Source organism: Leptosomus discolor, chromosome 10 (assembly GCF_034619465.1).
Source record: "Leptosomus discolor isolate bLepDis1 chromosome 10, bLepDis1.hap2, whole genome shotgun sequence".
NCBI lineage: Eukaryota > Metazoa > Chordata > Aves > Leptosomiformes > Leptosomidae > Leptosomus > Leptosomus discolor.
In genome coordinates this window covers 24,680,041-24,697,734 of record NC_141400.1, presented here as the reverse complement: position 1 = coordinate 24,697,734, position 17,694 = coordinate 24,680,041, and the positions used below count along the sequence as shown (strand labels likewise).

The following is a 17,694-nucleotide window of genomic DNA, read 5'->3' as shown; positions in this document are numbered from 1 at the left end:
AGGGTGCACCAGGAAGATTTTTTAATGTGGGAGGAAGTCACAAATGGGGTACTCGGGCTCTTGCTTTCATCCTTGGCAGAGAGAGGTTGCTCAGATCAAACCTGCACCCTCTGGAGCTGCTCCTGTAACAGACCTGGTAAGGGGAAACAAGAACTCTGCAGTGAGGCTGGCAGCTCTGCATCGGGTGGGTCTGTCTGAGCCTTGAAACTCAGAGATGCTTGTGCTGACGGTCACAGAGATGCAAACCTGGCTGTTCCTGGACCCACTGGGGTGCCCGTCTTTTAATGTTCTTATCCTCATTTTTGTCTTTTTAGTGTGGCGACTGTCTTGTCTTCTGCAATCCCAGCTGTTTTAAATGACATCAGTGACTTGACAGGTTCATTTTTTAGGCCTTTGGTGCTCTCTGCACAGAACCTGTTGGCTTTTCTGATCCACCACGCTTAATTTCCTGAGTGGCTCCACTCCTGCTTTGTGTTTGGAAGGATTTTCTCCTCTGCTTTTGAGTCCATATATTTATTTCAAAGCTGGGCTTTCATGGGTGGGGAGGTTTCTCTCAAGGACAATCTGCAGGAGATGTTTGGGGCTGGTTTTGTTGGTGGCTCTTTGATTCATGGTAGTTCTTGGGACATGTGAAGGATGGGAATAACTTCAAAGGCAGAACCCGAGGAACTCATTTAACGGTTCAGCTTGGACAATCTCTATGTGGAAAGTGAAAACCTGCCCCTCTGACCCCACTGCCAAAATGTGATATGCTGGAGGTCGGCATGGAGACCTGGGTCGCGTAAAAGCTGTAGAGTCTGATGGTACCTCCACAGCAGAGAGCAGAGGCTCTTTGAAGGGATGGAGTAGGTGCCCTGTTTAAAAACCAGAAAGCCCTGGCTCAGGTTCCAGCCCAGGACAGCCTCTGCGTAGCTACTCTTTAACAAAACTCCCAGTCTTTTTGGCAAAAGACTTGAACACAAATGCAGCCAAATACTTGCCTAAGCGAAAGGGGATCCAGCAGTCCCTCCTTGAGCAAATGGGGAATCGCTTCAGGATTTTGCTCGAGTTCAAACTCAGCCACTGTGGCTGTTGCACGGCTGGATTTGGCCTGTGAAGGCAACTGCCTGGAGCAGGTAAAACCATGTTCGGCTTTGACATTTTTTTCCTTAGTGCCTCCTCCAGTCTGTCACTTCTTGCACAGCAGGGCTGGTGCCTGCAGGCTGTCCCAGCACCTCTCAGCACAGCCCTATGTGCTGCAGGGAGCTGCCCCAGCTGGCCTGGCAGTGGCAAGGAGACCAGCTTGTCCCTTCGGTGCTTCTCAAGTGATAAATAAAACCAACTACTCCTTTCCCAGCACTGCTGCTGAACACCCTGTGGTGCTTCGTAGCTGCTGGGATTGTGCCAGGGGCTCCTGTGGGCTTGTGTTGGAACCCGTGTCATGGGCTGGGTTTGTTTGTCCCTTCCCTGTGTCCCACTGACAGCTGTTGTTTTTTCTCATCTTCCTCTGCCGGGCTTCAAATGACAGACCCAGATGTTGGTGTTTGAAAGTCCCCTGCAGGAGAGAGGTGAGACCTGCTGGGGCTGTGAACGCCCGACTTGCTGTGAAGCTGGGAGCCAAGGAGCCTCGTCCTGCTGCAAATGGAGCTGCCAAGTGATGCCAGAAGCTGCAAATGCCAGCCAAGCTGCTGTGGCCTGGGTTCAGCAGGTGAAGGTGTTTTTCTTGGCCTGGAGCAGTTGGAAGGAAGGACCGCTTGTGGCGTTCAGCGTGGCCCTCGGAGCTTCCCACTGAAGGGTCTTGCTGGGCTGTGGGTGCTCAGGTATCGCCATGGTTTTAAATGCGCGTGGTGCCGAGGAGCAGAGAGCTGCCGTGTGCTCAGGCTCTGAAGGGTGTCCTGTGCCTTGGGTGGAGGAAAGGAGGGCCTGGTGCTCCCCAGCCTGTGGTGCCCCATGGCGCTGGGTGGGATGAAGACTGCCCTGGCAGATGAAAAGAGCTGGGTGTGAAGGAGGAGAGACGGACCCCTGCTCTGCCTCTGTGACTGTGAAAGACCACTAAGCCCTCGTCCTACCATGTGGTGGTACTGCAGCATGTTTCTGTCCTCAGTATCATGGGGGTTTGGATGGTTTTCAGCTGCCAGGGGAAACACGAGGCCAAGACAGTTGGGATCAAGGGAGTGTCAGCCCCAGGAACAACTATCGTACCGTCCAGTAACTGTGTAGGTGATCAGTGCCTTTGGCATCTGTCAGCTTTCCTGTTTAGGCTGAGATGTTACTGCTGAGTCAGGCCTGAACCTCCATCCAAAATCTACCTGTCTTCCTGTGGCATTGTCTCCTGGCAGTCACAGCCTCAGTTACTGCCTTGCTAACCTCCATGTCAGAGATTCCCCTTGAACTGTGATTAACGTCTTGAGGCTTATAAATTTCCTTCTGCATTTACACAAAGACAGCTGGCTGGATTAAATGGTTTAATAGTATTAAGGGAAAAGAAAACCTAGGAGGCGTTACACTTGCTGGGGCCAAGGGCTTTGCTTTGTTTTAAAAAGCAGTGGGAAAAAAACAATTGACACTTTTTGGATTTCATGGCTGCACAGCTAATGTCAGGGTCTCCAAAATGTGGGCATTTGAAATATTGTCTTGATTTAGAAAAGGAGTAGAGAAGCAGTTCAGGATTTGAAAATGAGATATAAAATAAGCAAAAAATGAGGAAATAAAACTGGTTCCTGACATGGGAATAAAAAGGGAGAAAGCAAACCCAGGGCTGTTTGTGGAGGTCTGTGCTATCCAAAAAATCACTGTTCTCCACTGCAATATGGGATTGCATTGCTCAGAGGAAGGCAGGGGAAACATGGTTAAATGGGCCAACTTTCCTTTCCTTCTTTCTCAGAAGAAAACCAATACGAACCCTGCTTGGATTAAAGAGGACTATGGGCTGCCTATTGCGACGTCATGATTGTGACTTCATCAAGGTGCAGCTGGGTGAGTGATCTCGCCGCAGTCACTCGGTAGGAAACGTTCTGATAGCAGCTCAAGTGATTGGAGTGTCGCTGTCAGTCCCTTCTTTAACCGAGCGCTGGGTTAACCTGGGAGCAGTGAATGCTCCCGTCTCCTCGTGTGAGCTGTCTGTGCCAGCGCTTCCCTCCTCTCCCTGGATCCTCGCTGCAGCCCTTGTCTCTGCCTTTGCTGCAGCTCCGTGTCCTCTGCAAGACCCAGTGAGCCCAGTTACTCTGTGGCTTTGATCTGGTGAGTGCAGCAATGATGACAGGAAAGATGTTTGTGATGGGCTTGTTTCACCCCCCCCCGGGGGCTCTGGTTTTGGTGTTCAGAAGGAGACAGTGCCTGTGCTGTCAGGTCTCACCTCAGAGCCTGCAGCAGGGCTTTTGAGGACGCTGGCTGATAGTGCTCTGTGTCCTTCTAGCACTGCAGCAAAGGAGAGGTTAATAATGCCACATGCCTGCCTGCTGCCCTGGGCTGTGCGCCCCTTGGGGTCTGCAGGGGGATGGGAGCTGGGTAAACTGCCTTTCCCAGGGGAAGGGGGAAGGATTTTCAGGCCCGAAGAGCAGCTCCCTGCATGAACTAGCAGTACCTGTGCCTCTGAAGAGAGCAGGGCCAACAGCCTGGGTTGGTCAGACCTGCTCTGGTGGAGAAGGGTGGCTTGTCTGAAGTGCTGCGGTGGCTGGCTGGCTTCTGCCGGGGCTGTGTGCAAGTGTGGTCCCCTTTGCGCTTCCCGGGGCCTGGCCCCAGGCTGTGCTGCTTGGAATGTGTCCTTGGAGTCAGAAGTGCAGGCAGCCAGGTGAGAGCGGGTGTGATGGGGCGTGATGGCTCTGAGCTGGGCTTGATGGTGACCGTTGGACGAGGTGAAGGAAACCAGAGGGGGGCTCTTGGGGCAGAGAGGGTGTTGGTGAGGGAACTTGTTGGTCCCTGAGGAGGGTACAGGGATGGGTACGTACAGCCCCAGGAGTGGAGAGGGGGCAGTGATGTGAACCCTGTACCTCCCCTGAGCCCATGGTCCTGAGCATCTGTGATGGTGTGAAATTGGGCTCCTGGGCTCACTTTTGGAAAGTGTGGGTCTCCCCTGGGGCGGTGGGTGATGCTTCCTTTTGTGGCTGGCTTGCAAGCTGCCTTTGGGCTGATCAGCCCTGTCCTGAGGAAGAAGCCTGGAAGAGGCTTGGTCTTTCCTCCTCTGCCCTGTCTCAGCTACACCTGTGTACCTGGCCAGCAAGCTCTGTGAGAGGGATGGTCTGTCTTACGACTTTTCCATCTCTGAGCAGGGTGAAGCCCAGAGCTGGGTTAGAAAGTGGTGGCTGCAGTCCTCTGCATCCTGCAGGGTGTCCTGAGCTGTGTGTGTAGGCCTGCAAGGTATGTGCACCCATGTTGATTTTAATTTTGGGTCCATTGCTGTTCCAAAAGGGCAGTTTGGCAGGGCTGCCTCGTGTCTGTGGCCATCAAGAGCCATGGTTGTGGTGAAGAAGCTACAGGACAAGCTGGCTGTGGCCTCCCTCTGCAGTCTGTCTGGTAGCGTCCACCTGCAGTGACATCTCCCCACTGTGTTCCCTGGGAATGCAGTGTATTCCTGTCGCTCAAAGTCCCCATTAGCTGGAAAAAAGTAATAATCCGCAGTGTTCACCTTCCCTGCCATCAGAAATCAAGCAGCTTGGGCAGAACGAGTGTATTTCGCGAAACACTGGAGCCCCCCAAGAGCTTTGTGTGCAAAAGCTGAGAGAATCGAACAAAGCTGCTTTTTGCAGAGCCCATCGGTGCCCTTCTGCTTGGTCACCAGGGTCTCTGCAGCTCTGCTTTCACAGCTGTTCCCTACTGCCTGCAAGGGTTTTGTCTGGGTGTGGAAAGCTCTGGCAGAGGGAGTTTGCCTCCTGTGGGGCTGGGAGTAGGTTTGCAAGGGTTACCCAGGCCTCGAGCGACGGGCACTGCAGGGAGGCTGAAGAGCCTGGCTGAGCCAGGGATGGAGCTGGGGCCCTCTGAGTGCTGTGCTTCTCTAGCCTGGGTGGCCAAAACGAGCTCTTGCAGGCTGTCTTGGTGTGCTCTTACCAAGGGGTGACCTCTTCAGGGCTGCCATTTGGAATTTCCGCAGTGATAACTGTATTGCCGTGCATGCTGGAGTTGCCCTCCAGTCGATGGGCTTGGATATGTCCAGCCCAGGGTCTGGCAATAGCGGGTGGAGATTTGCCTGGAGCTGAAACAAGGGACTTATGTCTGGGAGTTGGGATGCAGGAGGAGGAGTCGGGGAGAAAAAGGCTTTGGAGTGAAGGCATACGCATACAGAAATCTCAGCATATGTTTTTCCCTGTCCAGCATGTTTGAACTCCCCCATCCCAGGCTTCTCTTGCACTGCAAGCTCTGCTTTACTCTGGAATGAACCTGTCTGGGGAAAAGAACCTGCCTAAACTTTCTGCAACATCTGTAAGATCTTGATGGGTCTTAATCTGTGTGAGAAAATAGAGTGCAATAACCAATCGCAATGTCCCCCAGGTCAAATAGGGGTGAGTAAGCTGAGCTTGGCTGCTCGAGGGTGGTGAAGGAAAGCAGGGGCTGGGAAGAGCTGCGGGTCACGTCTTGCCGCGCTTACCTGCCCTCGGAGCCCTGCATTTCCCCGTGCCGGGTAACGACTGGCTCGTCTCTGTAGCAGTGTAGGGAACATAAGGAGCAAAGAATTGACCCGTAGTTAGCTTGTAACTCCGAGGCCAAAGTGTGATGAGAGGAGGATGAGCCCAGGCTGTGCTCCTGCTGAGGGCACCAGAGAGGGATGTGCTGCCTCCCAAGGTGACTTTTGATTGCTCGCCTTTACATTTTTTTGCTCGGTCCTTGGAAGAGACTGAGCATCAGGCATTCTGCTGCGTCCCTTCCTGTGTCACAGGGTGAGCCTTGCCTGAAGGCTTGCTCTTGCCCAGGAACACAGTGCACACGCTCCCGGGTGAAGTGCGTTACTGACTGTGGGTCTTGTCAGGTCTGGTTATTTAGGTAGGAGCCTTTTTGTTGGAGAGGACTTGTGGGGAAGATGGATAGAGGACGTGTTCTTTTAGATCGCTGTTTCACATTTTGCAGTCCCGTGGCATTTGCCCAGGGGTCGGAGTTTGAGGTGTCCTGGACTGATTCTTAATGAAATGCTGGTGACGCTCACTTCGAAGCAGGAATTAATCTGCAGATAATCTGGTTTGGAAGTGCTCTTGTTTGCCATCTTAGGCAACTTCGTTTTTCCCCTGTGATGGAAACAGCCGGATGTTTTCCTCCTTGCAGCAGCATCTCTGGCCTTGAAATGAACATGAGGGATCTGAGCAAACCTCAGCAAGCACTGACTCGCTTTAGTGTCAGGCCCTGCACAAGAGCCCTGGGCAGAGGCACTCAGGTGGAATCCGTCTGGGTGGCTGGAGCTGAGAGGCCATCGGGAGCTCCTCAGTGAGGGCAGGAGGGGGAGTCTGGGCTCAAGGAAGAGGTTAGAGCTGTGTCTGCTGGGCTGTGCTGATCAGGGTTTAGTTATTGCAGTGCTTCCCTGGGAATGACAAGGTCGGTTGTGCTGGTTTGTGCATCGGTGTCAGCCTGTGCTGAGAGCCCTGCCAGGGGCAGGCTGGGAGGTGCGGGGTGCCAGCAAAGCAGTGAGCTGGTTGAACTGGGATCCAGGTTATGACAAAGTGTGCAGGAGAGGAAAGCAGACGGTCCCTTTGAGGGCAGCGCTGGCATCTGTGGGTTGTGTGTGACTCGATTTTTAGGTTCCATGGACATAGTGGGTGTTTCCCGGCGGTGTGCGGCTCTTTCCTGACCAGTCCAGGGTGCTGGCTCGCTTTCTGGGAGCTGGGAGCCCCACTGCGGGTTCTGCCGGGAGTTTCTCCGCCGCTGCTCGGTGTCGGGCTGCCCCGGGCAGGGCTGTGGCTGGGCTGCAGCCGCAGGGTGTGTTGGAGGCAGTGTCCTCGCTGGGCGCTTCCCCCGCGCTGCTGGGAGTGCTGGGCGGGTGTCCGCAGTGCCCGTGCCCCGACAGCCGGGGGGGGGGGGCAGCTGGTTGGGGGGCCCGGGGCAGCCCCGAGGGGGCAGGAGCTCCCTGCTGAGGCTGTCGGGGGCCCTTGGGCAGCCTGGGCTCCTGCCGCGCGCCCGGGTCTGCCCCTCCGCCGAGCTGGGGCAGGGGGACCGCCGGCAGCCCCCGCTGCTCTGCGGGCCGGAGCAGCCCTGTCCCCGCTGCCGCCGGGGCCGCCGGCGCCTCCCGGAGCCCCCGCTGCGCGCGCCCCCCGCGCGCCCCCGCCGTCACCCCAGCGGTGTTGGGGCCGGCCCTGTTGCCATGGGAACGGGGGCAGCGGCCTGGCCGGCTGCGGGACCCAGTGTGAGTGTGCCCGGGCGGACTGGGAAGGGGGGGGGGCACTGGGGAGACGTGCCACAGGTGGGCAAGGCGGCCAACAGCATCCTGGCCTGTGTCAGCCATGGTGTGGCCAGCAGGAGCAGGGAGGCGATCGTGCTGGGGTGACGGGGGCTGTGTCCCCGCCGCGGCTGAACTACGGGGGGCGGTGAGCCCTGGGCCGCTCGGGTTGGGGAGCGGGGCTGAGCAGAGCCCAGCGCTGCGGGGCTGTTGCCCGGCCAGGCAGCCGCTCTGCGGGGAGGGTTTTAGGGTTGAGGCTGCCCATGGAGCCAAGGTGCTTGGCTCTTGTGCTGGGTGAGGGGCCCCTGGAGGCTGCAGCACCCAGGTGCAGCTCCCAGCAGCTCCCCAGTGCTGGGGCCTGGGAGCTGGAACTGCTTCTCCCCTCAGCGGAGCTGAACAGGGAGCCAGCTTTGCTCCAGGGAACTTCCTAAATTTCCTCCTTGCTTCCCATGGGATGCAGCAGTGACTGCCTCCAGGCTGTGGGATAAACATGGCAGGGACAGAGGCTGCCTGCCCAGCTGCTGCTGGTTTTGCCCTCCTGGTCTTGCATGTGGGCTTTTGGACATTTTGGCCTTAAATTTTTGTCTGGGTTGCCCAGCCTGTAAGTGAGGGATGAGATTATTCTTGCTGTGTCTATCAAATAGTGTGAAGGCTTATGAAAAATCACAACAGATGGCCTAGGCAGAAGTGACTGCAAAGCTAACTCGCCCCAGCTATCTGTCCTTTTCTTGCACTTTAAATCCATAGGTGGCTTTCTGAGAAGCAGTTCCTGTCTACATCTAGGGAAAATACAACGGCTGGGCTCCTCCAGGAGGGTGCAGGCTGCTCGTAACAGGTTGTCCAGCCTTGCTCCTTGAAGGTGAGAAATAACTGGGTGAAGCCAAAGCTCCCTCTGTAACACCTTGGGGTTCCAGCTGGTGCTGTAGTGTTATGGTAGCAATCCAGTAAGTACAGAATATTTACTGTTGTGGCAGGCAGTACTGTGTATGTGCTGGGTAATGGGGTATGAGGCTGGAGCCGGCCAAGGTGAGGTTGAGGGGTTACATTCTGAAGCTACGAGGCCTGGGGAGGAGTGGCTGGGAAGCTGCCCGGCAGAAAAGGGCCTGGAGGTGCTGGTCGACAGCCGGCTGAACGTGAGCCAGCAGTGTGCCCAGGTGGGCAAGGCGGCCAACAGCATCCTGGCCTGTGTCAGCCATGGTGTGGCCAGCAGGAGCAGGGAGGCGATCGTGCCCCTGTACTGGGCACTGGTGAGGATGCCCCTTGAATGCTGGGTGTGGTTTTGGGCCCCTCACTGCAAGACAGACACTGAGGTGCTGGAGCGTGTCCAAAGAAGGGCAGCGAAGCTGGTGAGGGGTCTGGAGAGCAGGTCTGGTGAGGAGCGGCTGAGGGAACTGGGGTGGTTTAGTCTGGAGAAGAGGAGGCTGAGAGGAGACCTTACTGCTCTCTGCAACTGCCTGAAAGGAGGCTGGAGTGAGGTGGGGGTCGGTCTCTTGTCCCAAGTGACAGGCGATAGGACAAGAGGAAATGGCCTCAAGTTGTGCCAGGGGAGGCTTAGACTGGACATGAGGAAAAATCTCTTTACCGAAAGGGTTGTCAAGCATCGGAACAGGCTGCCCAGGGAAGTGGTGGAGTCACCATCCCTGGAGGTGCTTGAGGTTCATAAATGTGGCACTTAGGGACATGGTTGAGGGGTGGACTTGGCAGTGTTAGGTGAGTAGTTGGACTCAATGATGTTAAAGTTCTTTTCCAACCTAAATGATTTTATGAAATGTGGTCCAGATGCCAGAAAAAGAGTAAATAAAAAAGGAGTTGCAAAGCCAGGATAGCAGAGAGTAGATGATGGGGTAGGCAGTTGGGAAGGGGAAAATAGTAATAGTAAACTGTAAATACTTAAGGTGGGAGCCACAGTTGTAAATTGTAGTGTGTAGAAGTGAGGAATCTCCATCAGACCCTTGGAGGGGAGCTTGGTCCATCTCACTGTGAGCTGGAGTTCATTAAAAGAAATATCAGGAAGGTGTAACACCAGGCTCCTATTAATTTTCTCAGCTATGGTAGAGCTTTTGTATTAAAGTGCAGGCTGACAGTACCTAAGTGATAAAACACAGAGGGACTGGAATATCAAGATGACAGGTGAGACTTCCTGGGTAGCAAGAGTTGATTTAGAAAGCCCTCAGCCACTTAGCAGTGGGCTGAAGGGGCAAGAGATTAGTCCTGGAAATTCTGCTTCTCCTTTCGTGGCTTCCTTGAGATGCTGTTTATATGGTAATTATAGCTAAGCAGGTGATTTCTAGGCAAGAAATGTGATCTTGCTACTTAAGCCTCAGCAGGGCAAAATGATTTAACTGAACAAAATGGGTGAAATAGCATCCTGATTCTCCCTTTTAACAGATCTCCTGTCTTACTCTTCCAGCAAAGTGCAATAGAAAGGCAAATTAACCAATCAGTCCGAAGAGAAATGGTTTGTCTTTGGAGAAGGAAGAAGAAAGGGGGTTTATGGTGTACACTGAGGCAAGATTCAGCCACCAGCCTGTGCTTCTACAGAAAAGCTGGGTAGAGTGTACTGTGGTGCAGAGTGTGCCGATACATGCCCAGCCTTTAAGTTTGGAGGGCAGTCAGTTGGTATCAGAGCAGCTCTAAGGCCGGTGCTGCTGCTTCAGCCCAAGTGACGTGGGGTCCCTTGAAATGAGGGCACTGGCACGTGGCATAGTGACAGCCACAGGTTCTGTACAGACACGAAGCTGTGCCTTTACATGAAACTTCCCTTTTTTTCTTAACGTCTCTTAAGAAATTTGCTGTTTATTCTTAGTTTTCTGTCTTTTTCAGCCCATTGTCATCAGAGAGCTGCTCAGTTGTGTTTTACAGAAGGAAGCTGTTGGACATGTGCACAAAGGGATTGGGATGCTGTAGGGCCATATCCAAGTGCTCCTATCAACTTCTTCCCCGGGCACCAGCCCAGTGACAGTTATTGCTGCACTGGTGGGTGCACGGTCACGCCCGTGGTTCCCTGGCCTGCTCCTGTCCCTCCCGGCTGTTCACAGCCACCAAATAGCCCCTGGGGGTTCAGGAAGCAATGCTGGGCGCTACACAAAGTGGGTCCTGCCAGAGAAGCATGAATTACCTGTCCTGAGGGGGTGTGTGGGCACTGGGCAGGATGGAGGCAGTTTTGTTGGCAGGAGGGCCAACAGCCGGGGGGCAGCAGCTCTGTGATATTCGGCAGGATTTAACTATGTACCTGATCTAAGAGCAAGTCTGGGGAGGTAGAAGGGCTTTTAATGGCTAGAGGGTAGGGGAAGCTGTAAGACTGGGATGGGGGGCGTGGAGGCTGGAAACCCTCTGGAAATAAGCATTGTGGGCATGATGAACAGGGTTAATTTCAAGTGAAGTGAAATTGCAGGTAGAAGGTTGGAACAAATAATCCAGTTATTCTCAAGATCCAGTAATAAAGCACTGAAATCCAGATTAATGTTGTATCATCCCCATTAGATTTCTCTCTTGAAAAATAGTCATTTCCAGCTTTAAATCCTAGCTCTTGCTGGAGCAGGTCCTAGTGTCCATAGGACAGTGCTGTGCTCCTGTTTCTTGCAAGAACAAAAGGAACAACCTTGTTGTTCCCTGAAACTGTAAAGGCCTAGTGCCACAACCACGTGCAATGCTGTAGCTGCTTTGGGAGTAAAGGAGTGAAGTTATTGCTTTGCGTGCAGGATGTGGGTGAAACTCGAGGGGAAGGGAATGGTCATCTCTGTGTGGATGATGTCTTGCTGTATACAGCACGTCCACACAAAAAATGATGTGGAATGAATGGAAGCAGGAGGGAATGTGATCTGTGATTGTACTCAATGTCAGGATCTAAAGAAGCTTCAGAGTAGAGCTGGGATTGAGAGCACTGGTCTTTCAAGTCCCAGAAAAGTGGGCAAATCCATCTGTTCCCTGGTCCAGTTAGCCAGAAGGGGAGGGGAAATGATTTCTCGTCCAAAGCAGTGCTCAGTAAATGCTGAACATGTTTATCTTTGGGTTTTGGTGCTTGAGACCTGCTTTCTGGGGTTGTCTTCTCTTCTTGCCCTTTCTTGCACATCTACTTTGTGTGACACAACAAAGGGAGGCGGTCTGCAGGCTGGTGGTTGGAAGAAGAGTGGCCCATGGCCCTGTTACTCCGTGCTACTTGTAGGATAAGAATGCTGGAGAACTGCCATTAGGATAAAGTCTGAAGTGGCCCTGCTTTCACATGTGTTGCATTTATATTTGAACTAATTGCTCAAGTTTCTTTAATGGTTTAATGCTTTTTATTTCTGCTGTTACAGCCTCTGTAATGCCTGTAGGGAGCCTTGAGTTTGGGTGTTAATAAGGGAAAATTAGGGCCCTCATTCTCCATGGAGCAATGCTCTTGGGCACTGTGGTGATTTCATGCCTGGAAGGAGCCATATTTGCTGGCTAACTTTTGTAACTTGAAACAACCGAATTAGCCTTGAGAAACTCTAGTTCTTAATCAGAGTGTTGAACTCTGTGCTCCGTGAGTTAGAAACATCAGGAGGCTTCTTGCACAAAGGGTGGACGTTCTGGTTGGCAAAGCAGCAAAGCGGTCTGATTTTGTTAGTGCTCGAGGCAGCAGCAACTGCTGGGTTAAGGCTGTTGACAATAGTCTGAGCACTTAGTAGGGTCAGGCACAAAGTCAGGTCAGCTGCTCTTGCAAAGTGAAGCAGCTGAGTGACACTCACCTTCCTTCCGTTCCCACCAAAAAACTTTTAAAGAGTAATAAAGGACAGTGTGGACGTTAGAGATTTGGTTAGTAATTCCGGTAAATGGAGTTCCAAAAGTAATGAAAGTGTGGGGAGAAGTGCCAGCAGGCCCTGGGGTGTGTCTGTGTCTCGTGGGACTGCACGCACAGCAACAGGCGTTTTGGCTCGGAATGTTTGTTCTGGGCTTTTACCTGTATGAATCTTAACTCTACCACTTCAGTATGGTCTGATCATGAAGCAGGGTGGGGAGGCCTGAACGTTCTGCACTTGTGAAGGATGCCCCAGCCTGGAGACACAGGTGTATCCTTTGGGTCTGCCATGAAGGGGGCTCTGGATTTTCAAAGTCCCTTTGCTGCTTCTTCCAGGTGAGCTGAGACATGGCTGCTGCCAAGATCCGTCGGCCCATGGGGTCCTCCAGAACGGCCAATGGATTCCAGAGCAAAGTGGTAGCACCTCGCAATCCGAAGTTGGTCAGAGAGGCAGAGGAGCCTTTAACTGTAAGTACCTGCTGGGGCCAGGCAGGAGCTGGTTAAGGCTGGAAACTGCCCCTGTGTTCCTCCTCTGCCGGCCCCTCCTGTTGTCGAGCAGCATTGCGAAGCCAGACACCCCCTCCCCATCTCTTTGCTGCCATGCTGCTGTTGGAGGTGGCTGCCATGGTGCAGTGGGGGATGGACTGTGTGCTGCTTCAGGGAAAGTCCAGAGTCCTGCCTGGATGTGCCGCTGGAGCAGAGTTAAACAAATGTGCTGGGCATTGCACTGGGGTGGCTGAAGCATGACCGTGTGCTCCTTTCCATCCTCTTGGCATGGGCAGTGGTGTTTTCTGTTGGGCGGGCGCATTTGCCAGTGCTTCTCTGAGCGTAGCTGCCGTCCAGGCAGCTGGGCACGTGTTGGGCTGCTCCAACTCTGCCTGAAGACTTGACACCTGCTGCTCCCAGATAGAACAGGCTCCAAACCAGTTATTTGGATCTTGTGTCCTGTGTGGAGCCCAGATCCCGCCCTGCAAACAGCAGTGGAGTCAGGGCAATTCCTCCTTCCCTTCCACAAATGTCCCCTTTGCTGACTGGAGCTCACTTGACTGGAGATGACCTAGTGCTGAGGCTCTGTCCAGGGGATGTCTCTGTATACTTTTGTGGAGGGGTCTGTGAGGACGGAACAGAGATAGAACAAGTGCTAATTAAAAAGAGAGAACTAAAACTCGGACACATTCCTTTCCCCCTCTGTCTTGGCACAACACTGCTGTTCTGCTTTCCTCTGAGTCACCCAGCAGAGACGTCTCCATACGTGTGTTGGCGTTGTGCCAGGGTGGAGTTGGGGGATTTCTGATAACTCCTCCCCACTCTCTTCAAAGGCCGTTGGCTCGGTCCAGCAAAACTAAAAGAGGAACCAAATGCCCGAAGAGCTGAAATCCCCAAACGTGCCACATCAAGTCATGAAGAAGCTAATGGAACTGAGCCACTTGGTTACGGCACGTGTATTCCGCTCTGTATTGTTCATTTACTGGTGTTAAATATTTCAGCAGGTGACTTAGGAATCTTCCAGGACTATGCTAGTGGCTGTGATCCCAAAGTATTCATCAGTGGCACTTGAACAAGAAAAGCCTTCCTGAACAAAGGCATTTCTGTGCATCTTGCTGGTGTTTTGCATTTCAGCTGACTCCCTCGGCCTTCCTGAAGGAGATGTCTCTCACCACCAAGCAGAGGCTGGCCAGCACTCGGTAGATGAGGCGGCCCCGGATTATCCCGCTTCTGGACAGAAGTGAAACCTCCCATCAGAAGGTAGCCTTTTCCTGCCCTTTTCCTTGCTGTTTGAAGTGACATTTGAAGAGGGTGTGCGCTTGTGACAGCCTTGCCTCCAGCTTACCTGAATACCTCAGTGACTAGGTCCTGCTGTCCTTTCAAACTGTTGGTGGTGGCGGAGTTCTTTCTGCTGGGGGAAGGTAAAACATTTTTCCCCAGTGAGAGGCTGAAGTCCTGATCTGCACTAAGCCGATGTAAATACCCTCTGCTGAAGCTGGTGGGCAGGACACGAGGGCACGAGCTTGCCATGGTCCATCCTGCTGAAATAGCCGCCTCTTGCTTTGGTGTAGTCACTGCCAAATGCTTGGGGTCACAGGACTTCCTGGGTGGTGGCAGCATTGGCCTTCGCAGGCCGAGGGCCTGTGGTGGTTACTCAAGATTTAACAAAACCGGTTGCGTTAGTGCTTTGGGTTGGAACCACGTGTGGGACCCGTGCAGGGTGTTGGATTTTGCAGGCTGCCAGATATTCCGGGGAGTTGCCCTGGGCAGAGTGGAGTGGAGGTGCTTTATCTGGATCCGTGTTTACTTCGATGTATGTTTAGAGCTGCTTTTCTTACAGGGCTGCTCAGTGTAACACAGTCCAAGTGGGTAGGTCACTGAGGTAGGCTGTTGAGTGGAAAATTGCCAGCAAGAGAGCAGTAACCAATTGGTTCAGGATTGCCCTAGTCAGCACGGGAGGTTGGGAGCGCATCAGATGAGGGCACAAATAAGTGGCGGTGTGCTGCAGCTGCTGGCTTCAATGTGACAGTGACTTCTGTGGAGAGGCAGGAGACCTGCCTGTGTCTTTCGAGGGGGAACAGTGCAGCTGAGGGGAGACAAAGCAGGGAGGAGTGTTCTCAGAGTAACGCCTCTGCTCTGTAAGTGTTTGCTGATGTGTATATTTTCAACGTGCTTCCGCAGTGGTGTTAAATAAAGCAACAATAATAGAACACAATAGCACATCCATTTAAGGCTCATGGAAGAAGGAGATACCAAGTCCAGTCGTACTCAGGTTGGCCAGTAATGCTGAGAAAAGAGCTGAACTCTTATCACCATCCAGCATTCACCTCGTTTGTCTTTCCTAATTAGTGTGTTACTTTCATTTTGGCCTTACCTCCTCTGGTACTGTTCTCTTCTTCCTGGTTTCCAATATCCAAAAAGATATTGGGGATGTGTGGGACTCTTGTCTGTCTCAGAGATTACCCCCAAGTTGTTTCCCTTGGAGTTTCATGTGAATTCTTGGGTTTCACTTGCTCCGTGAGTGCTGATGGCTCTTGCAGTAAGTGCTCTGGAGCTGTGTGACCACACTAGTGCAGGGCTCTGCTGGAGGTAAGTGCTGCCTTCCATTTTGGAGAAGGAAACCTGGAGAAACACCTACCACAAGAGCTTCTTAGCTTGAGCCTGCTCAATGTGGTCCAGAAACTTGATCAGCTCAGAACACAGGTGGGTGAGCTGCCATTTCCCTGGCGTGAGCTGGGCAGACGTACTCACCAAGGGACTGTGCTTCCCTGGAGATCAAGGTAGTGTAGGATTCTCATTCATGAATCTTTCTGCCAGCAGCTGAACCTCTCACTGCTCTATCTTGCATCTGCAGTTCTCAGCAGTTGATCCGGAACAGAGCTCGTTTCAGCCTTTCCCATCAGAGGTGGTATTCCAGAGCTACGTGCCCCGTGAGGTCTACGAAGTGCCCCTGGTTCTGAGGAACAACAAGGTAAGTGCTGGGAGGCGGAGGTCTAGCACTGTGTTGGAAGAGGAAAGCAGTGCAGTTCCCGTGGTGTACAACACAGCAAGGTACCTGCTGCAGCACAGTGCATCCAGAATGAAATGTCTTCCACCTTTATTTTGCAAGATGGTGGAAATCTTCCCATACTGGGGATTCTCCCTCTGATTGTGGCCAGGCATTGGGGGTATCTACCCCAGAGGAGCTTTTCTAGTCAGCATCCTTCCCCTTGAAAGCCCTGCATTGATGGGGTGTTGAGGGCTGGACAGTTCTACCTGCTCTCGTGCTTCACCTCACATGTGCACCACGTGCTGGTGGCTCCTTGGTTAATCTCGGTTTCTGGCAGGATATCCCTGCCTCTCCCAGCCTGTTGAGCTGCCTCTGTGCAGCTTCCTGTCAAAGCACAGGGGCTGAGTCTTCTCAGCATTCTGCTGGAAAAGTTCTAATTAGTGGCATTAGCACTCCAGGAAAGGTGGTTTGAAACAGCAGTGGGGAAGGACTGATTGAGCAGCAGCGTTGCGAGGCCTTTAGGTGCCACTTCAGGCTCCTGCCAAGCTTAACTCAGTTCTGCTCAGGTTTTTCTAAGCCAACGTGGCTCTCTGCTTTCTCTTTGGAGAGCCACAGCCCATCCAGAGTAATGTGCTCTTGAAGGTCTCCACCTTTACTTGACAAAACGGATCATTTTGAGATTTCCCAAGAAAGCTGAGAAGGGAAAAGTTGAAAAATGTCAGCAGTTTTGTTCCACTGTAAATAGGAAAACTGAGACCTTTTGAATTTCAGCTGGGGAAGCATTTGCTCGAATTAGGCCTGTGCCAAGAGCAACTGGTGGGAAAAGACAGGAGGGAGGAAAGGAGCGGAGTGAAAAAGTGCTCTGGGAGAGAACATGGTGTGCGCAAGGGTTTCACTTGACACGCAACAGTCAGTGTACTGGAAGCAGAGAAGGGTCAGAACAAGAAAGGTGTAATTAAAGATACTGTTTGTAAGGAAGAATGAGATGTATACATGAGAGGAGGGCAAGATGGGGAGGTGGAATTGTACGTGAGAGCAGGTGCATTAACCCCCTCTCCAAATCTGCCTGTTGAGAGGAACAACCAAATGGACAACAAAAGCTGTCAGGGCATCTTGCAGGTGGAGAAAGAGCAAGAGAAGTCAAAGTATCTTCTGAGATAACAGATTTTGACAGGGACATGGTTGAAAATGGAAGACTCTTTGTCAAGGAAGGATGCAGGTGTGGTCCCTCTGTTATTCCTGGAGAGTCTTGTGCCGTTCCTGGTCTGGCATTCAGCCTGGGAACATTGGAAAGGTGCAGCATGGATGCCTGTGCCCAAGGGATACCATTCGAGTGGTCCAGACTGATCCTGGGCACTCTTTCCTGTAGGTATCCTCTTTCCTAATTAAAATGTGCCTCAGTTTTTCTTTTCCTATGGCTCTGCTTTATTCCCACTAAGTCTTTTGGCTTCAGCTGGTCCGTTATCCCTGTGACACTTCAAAATGTCTGTCTTTGCCTGGTGGCTGGTACTTGGCAAACTATTCATTTGCTCTATTCATGCTTCCTCAAGTGGAAAAGAACCTGTGCATCAACATTTCTGCTGTTCCCAGTAAAAAAATAATGAACTTGTACAGCTGCACCTTGGGGTTTGTCTGCCCTGTAAAGCGGAAGCAATGTCTGAACTGTGGATTTTTTTCAAAATGAATTAGTTTTGAAGCCAATAAGACCTCAACCATTGGACAGCACTGGGGTAACAGTACGATCAGTGCTAAGGGAATCCTTGGCATGTTTAAGTACACAAAGATAGGGAAGATAATCCCAAGAGAGGATTTTATATTCTAATTTTGTTGGCTTTTGGTAATGTCGTGGAGAAAAGCAACATTGTGCTCTGTCTCAAAGTTTTCTCACCTGTTTCCCAGATTCCTCTGAATACTGACTTATATTCCACGGCAGCCTGAGGTTGTCTGCTCCATAAAAATCTGGCTAACAGCAAAGTATATTCCAAACAGAGGCTCTGCAGGCATTCCAGTACAGACATGCTTCGCCATATACTTCCTGCTCTTACCTGCGTGTTGAAAAATTGCTTTTCTGTCTTCAGGCTTCTCCTCGCCACCCTCAGAGATGTTCTGGGTGGCTTTTGCTGA

At 52.4% G+C, this 17,694-nt stretch overlaps 1 pseudogene; it reads left to right on the top strand.

Moving 5' to 3' along the window:
• Nucleotides 1–12,443: 12,443 nt before the first annotated feature.
• LOC147414817 (axonemal central pair apparatus protein HYDIN-like) overlaps nucleotides 12,444–17,694 on the top strand; it is a 65,952-nt pseudogene continuing 60,701 nt past the window's right edge.